Raw genomic sequence first — 6,292 nt, 5'->3', positions numbered from 1 at the left:
ATTATTTATTTATTTTATGTAGATGGGTGTTGTGTGCGTGCACACACACACACACACACACACACAGAGAGAGAGAGAGAGAGAGAGAGAGAGAGAGAGAGAGAGAGAGAGAGAGAGAGAGAGAAACCATGTGCATGTGGTGTGGTGCAGAGGCCAGAAGAGGGTGCCAGATCCCCTGAACTGGAGTTACAGATAGTTGTGAGCCACCCTGTAAGAGCTGGGGAAATCAAACTCCAGTCCTCTGGTGCTTTTAACTGTGGAACCAACTCTCTACCTCCATAATTTTTATTCTTGAGATCTCTTGGGAGACACACTACTGAGCATGTCAGTTGGGTGTTTCCAGAGGGGTTTGACTGAGGACAGAAGGAAAACCTTAGGGGTTCACCTGGACCAAATGAAAAGGAGAAAACAATCTGAGTCCTGACATTCATTTCTTTCTGTTCTTCTGACGATGTGACCAGCTGCTTCCCACTCCTGCCACCAAGCCTTTACCTCCATGATAGACCACACCCTCAAACTCTGAGCCGAAATAGACCCTTCCTCCTTTAACTTGCTTCTACTGGATATTTTATCATAGCAACAGACTAAGGAACAAATTCAAGGGTCAAATGCAGGTGAGCTTTGTGTGCAAGCCTAAGGGGTGAGCTTGGTGATAACAGAACGGAAATGGTGACATCACGACTGTTGGGGTTTGAATATGCTTGGCCTGGCTCAGGCAGGGGCACTGTTAGAAGGCATGGCCTTGTTGTAGGCGTGGCCTTGTTGGTGGAGGCATGTCACTGTGTGTGGGGGTGGGGTGGGGTGGGCAATGAGACCCTCCTCCTAACCACATGGGAGCCAGTCTTCTCCTAGCGAGATGAAGATGTAGAACTCTCAGCTCCTCCTGCACCATGCCTGCCTGGACACTGCCATGATGTTAACAAACTGAACCTCTGAACCTGTAAGCCAGGCCCCAATTAATGTTGTCCTTTATAGGAGTTGCCTTGGTCATGGCGTCTGTTCACAGCAGTAGAACCCTAACTAAGACACCAGCCTTCTGAAAGTTTGCTCAAGCCACTCAGAGCATGCAGCTATCAGGTTCTAATGCAGATGATGGTCGCTTGTCCTTTAGGTTGATGGAGCAGCAAAGCTCCAACTCTCTCTCAGGTATGAAATATAGGAATGACAGGTCCCTGGGCAGCTGTCATGAAGATGATGTGACACTTGGAAGTGCAGATGCTTGGTGGGTCCAAGTTCTGTCACATTTCATTCACCAGAGATGTGCTGAGGATCTGGGAAGCTGAGTCATCTCTCCAGGCCCCTGTCTCTCTACTGGTAAAGTCACCAGAATCCAGTCCTTGGAGCTATAGCCTCACGACGTAATCAAATCATTTCCCTAACACCCCTCCTTCAAACACAGGGTCGAATTAGATTTTTCTCTCTGTTAATATTATTAACAGAGAACTTGGGAGCCCAAACCCAGTGTTTAGGGGGATGAATCACATTCGAACCATATCAGACCCTTTGGGTTGAGAGTTAGAGAAAGCTAGGCTCCCAGAGAGGATACTGGGCCAGCAACCCCACCAGTAGCCAGCTCCATCATCTAAGCTTCTAGACATCAACTGTTGCCTGGCAACTGATGCATCTCCATGGCCCAAAGTCAAGATGAGTACAATTCTGACTAAGCCAATAGGTTTGGTCAGCCTGTGGGTTCAGTTATTTCCTGAGGAGGACAGGTACTATGGAGGGGGATTTCTAAATCTGATGTACAGAGGGAATTGTTTCAACTTTCTTGGCACTGAGCTCACTGGGACTTTCCCAGAGCACTAGTTTTTCCTCTAAAGCATTATAATTTCTTATCTGTTCATAGCTGTCCAAATTCGGAGAGATTTCATCATATCATGAAATTACATTATATAAAGTCACTGTGAACAATAACCTTGGGTTTTTCCTGCAGACGGCTTTCTAGTCACACTGGCTGCCTCCCGTAGGCCAGCTGAATGTGTTGCACAGAGTGGCTTCTTCAATCAGTGTTCAAGTTCATAGCACATTTGCAGACTGTTGTGGGCTGCTGCGTGATGCTGGGAACTGAGCGTGCTATGAAATGTGCCCTTTCACCTGTCCCAAGAAGGAATTGGTCAACTCTTAACCCACCTGATTTTCAGCTCAGGAAACCCAAAGCTCAGGGAGGTAACCCAGTCTGCCCAAGAGCCCACAGGAGTGGGTGACCATCTGGAGCCTCCAGCCTCTGCTCAGTGTTGTTGGAAATGGGTATGGGGTCCTGGGAAAATAACCCAGAGCAAGGCAAAACATTTTATTTCTACAGGGGGAAGCAAGGCCATGTTGGCTCAAGTGGGCAACACACCAATGGGAGTCCCCTCGGGTCCTGTGTTTTGCTCTGAACAGTCATGTTTTATTTTAAGTGATGAGTCTCTGTGTGGGCATGAGTATGTGAGTGAAATCTGTGGAGGCATTGGATCTCCTTGAAACTAGAGTTCCAGGATGCTGTGAGCCCCTTGGCTTGGGTGCTGGGAATCAACCTCCAGGCCTATGCATTCTCGTAATCACTGAGCCATGAGTCCTTCGGCCTCAGACTCATTCATTGTAGGCTAACTTGGAACAGCACAAATGATTAGTGACCCTGGTACGTGCTATGCTGACCCTGGAGGAGTCTGACTTTCTGCCAAGTGGCCTCCTTACTGTTTGTTTTTAAAGACACATGGGTTTTTATTTCATATGTATGAGTGTTCTGCACCCATGTGTCTACCTACCACGAGCGTGTCTTGTGCCCTTGGAGGCTAGGAGAGGGTGTTGGATTCCCTGGAACTGGAGTTACAGACAGTTGTGAGCTGCTGTGTGGTGCTGAGAATTGAACTGGGGTTTACTGCAAAAGCATCCTGGGATATTTTTTAGTTGGATATTTTATTTATTTACATTTCGAATGTTATCCCCTTTCCTGGTTTCCCCTCTGCAAACCCCCTACCCCATCCCCCTTACCCCTATTCTTTGAGGGTGCTCCCCTACCCACCCACCTAATCCTTCCTTGCCACCCTAGCATTCCTCTACACTGGGGCATCAAGCTTTCACAGGACCAAGGGCCTCCCCTCCCACTGATGCCAGGTAAGGCCCTTTCGGCTCCTTCAGTCCTTCCCCTAACTCCTCCATTGGGGTCCCTGTGATCAGTCCAATGGTTGGCTTCAAGCGTCTGCACCTATATTGGTCAGGATCTGGTAGAGCCTCTCAGGAGACAGCTGTATCAGGCTCCTGTCAGCAAGCACTTCTTGGCATCAGCGATAGTGTCTGGGTTTGGTGTCTGCATGTGGGGTGGATTCCCATGTGGGGCAACCTCTGGAAGCATCCAGTGATCTTAATCACTGATTTGCTTTGGTACCCTATTTGTTTTTATATGACATTTTGTCTTATTTAACTCTTTAATATAAAAGACAGCCCATCCCAGCTTGTCTCTGCTGGCAGAACGGAACAGGTGTTTTAGTGCAGTAGAGTTGTTGGGTAAAGCCTGGGAAACCTCTAGAATGTATGTTTCACACAACAGCGGCTATGGCGGCATGTTCTGGTGAAAATAAATACAGATCACATGGATCTACCTGACCCTATAAATCTACTTGTTACTTTTGAACTCCGAGTGCAACTGGACATCTTGCGATTTTATTTGCTAAATCTGATGACTATAAGTTGGGGAAGGCATTCTGTGGTCACTGTGGTGCAGGACAGACGGAGCCACAATGACCTGGAGAGTTACAGGCAAATCCAGCCTTGAGTCCTGCCACTGTACAAAGGCCCTGGGTGCCTGGGAAGCCCTCTAAAGTTTCTGCTGTGTGATGATGGGAAAAACAGCAGCTTCCTCCACACACTTCCTGCATGTTCCTGTCCCCTCCCCAGCTGTTCTGCTGGACAGAACCCGTAAAGTGGCTCCCCTAGTGGAAACCAGAGACCAGAAGAATGTGGTCACAGTGACTTAGAGCCTATGCTGGTGATTGAGATTCCCAGACAGGGAGTAGCTACTGCTCAGGAAGCAGCTAATTAAGCAGGAGACTCTGATTAAGAAGTGGAGCTTTTACTACAAACTCCAGCTGCTGCCCAGCAGAGCAGAGAGAGCCTGCTCTCTCCGTTCAGGTTCCTTCTTGGGCAGTGCTAGCTCATTGGGGACCTCACATAGCATCTCTGGCCGTTTTGTAGGCCATTAAGAGGATGCTAGCCCTCAAAATGGGTGATTCCTGAGCACAGGGGCATACTGTGCTTCTGGGATACTTTCCTTCTAGATAATTCCATCTGCACTGCAGGGTCCTCCCCATCCTCTGTGCATTCTTTCAGAGGCCAGTGATCATTTCTAGAGGATTCTGCTCTGTAGAGCAAGCTGTGGTGGATTGTTCCTTCCTCGTGTTTCTGTATCCCAACCTAACTTCTCTTTGCAGATCCATGCCTCTAGGCTGGCAGTCAGCGGTTCCCCTGGGATGTACCACACCCCAGAGACTGAATACCATGCCAAATCATGTGTAGGCAGAGGTCAGAAGCCTCTGCTGAGATTTCTTCCCTACCATCTGGGCCTCAAGAGTGATCCGTGGCTAGTTGCCATGGAGATTGCATTTCCATCCGCTGAGGATGCAGCTTGTGGTGGATGACAGTAATAATGGCCACGATTATCCTTGCTTCCCATGTTCACATCCCTTGATAGTTCCCTCTCCCCAACACTGGCTGCAGGCTGGGCCACGTGACTCCCCGTGGCTAATTGATCAGAGGGAGATACAATCTAAACAAAAACGAAAACAACAAAAACAAAGCTTCGACAGTTGCAGCTTTGGAGTCCCAGTGCTGCCATTAGACATGCCTAGGTACGTGGCCTGGAGCAAAGTCAGAAATACAGATTACTAAAGAGAAACCCAGGGATCTGAGTCTTCCTAGCCAAGGCTGCCTCATCAACTGACCACAGTCAGGATCAGCCAGGAGTGATTCAGGTTAAGAAAACTACCTAGAAAACTGATGGACTGGTGAAATGGTGAAAGTTTCCATTTTAAGTGTGTGGGTCATTAGTTACACAGTAAAGGCCAACGGATACACAGTTTTCCCTAGACTACTGTGCTTACACCTCCCACTTAGGTATAGAATTGTCCCCTGTATATAAGCTTTCCTACCATGTATTAGGCTCTGTAATGCAAAGCTTAAGTGGTCCCGTCTTATAATAGTGAGCAAGGAAATGCTCTCTGGATTTAGCATTTGTAAAATGTCATTTGGTAAGGTATAGCAGAGGCTGTTAAATCATCACCATTGTTTTGTTGTTTGCTCCTTTTCTTGGAGGGAGACAATGTGTCCTATAACCCAGGCTAACCTGATTCTCAATCTAGACTAGGCTGGTCTCTAGCCTCTACTTCACAAGTACTGAGATCACAGGTGTGACTTTACAGGTGTGGCCACCTATCTGGCTTCATTGTCACTCTTTGTTTCATTTAACCAAAAATAAAAAACCCCTGAAATCTGAGGGAAAAAATAAGACATGGGATCTTGCTATGTTACCTAGGCTTCAGTCTGGTCTTAAGCTTCAGAGCGCAAGAGATTCCCCTGCTTCAGTCCCCTGAGTAAATGGGGTTTCAGGTACATGACACTTCACCTAGTACAGATTTTTTTTAAAAATCAAATCTCTGTACAAAATTATTTTGATGATGGTGTTACTTATACTAGCAAAATATATAAATAATGTAAATGTCCAACAGCACAGCACGGAGATCATGTGTTTACATGATCACAATTACAAGGAATTTGCAAACAACATACGACAATGTTTTGGAGTACAGTAAGCTATTGGGTGCATGTAAAATCACATGGGCACATACTCATATATTCAAAGGTAGTGGGATGTTGGTGCTGGTGACATGGCCTAGCAGGTAAATGCACCACCTGCTGCCAAGCAGGTGTTGACCTGTGTTCAATCTCTGAAACCCACATTGAGGAAAATGGACTCCCACAAGTTGTCCTCTGACTTACACCTATGTGCTATGACAGGCATGTCCATGTGAATACATAGTAGACAGATAGACAGACAGACAGACAGATTTTTTTTCTTTCTTTCTTTTTTTTTTTTCGGAGCTGGGGACTGAACCCAGGGCCTTGCGCTTCCTAGGCAAGTGCTCTACCACTGAGCTAAATCCCCAACTCCCAGATATTTTATAAAGCTGGGGATTAACAGTCTTCCAGTCAGGTGGAAGGGCTGTGGCTGGTTGGAAGGACTGCTGTGGCTGATCCACATTTCATTTATCTTTATGTTTCTGGATCTTTCACATGTTGATGGGTAGGTGTCATT

This window comes from Rattus rattus, chromosome 6 (genome assembly GCF_011064425.1).
Source record: "Rattus rattus isolate New Zealand chromosome 6, Rrattus_CSIRO_v1, whole genome shotgun sequence".
Classification (NCBI taxonomy): domain Eukaryota; kingdom Metazoa; phylum Chordata; class Mammalia; order Rodentia; family Muridae; genus Rattus; species Rattus rattus.
Note: the sequence above shows the minus strand (reverse complement) of the source record.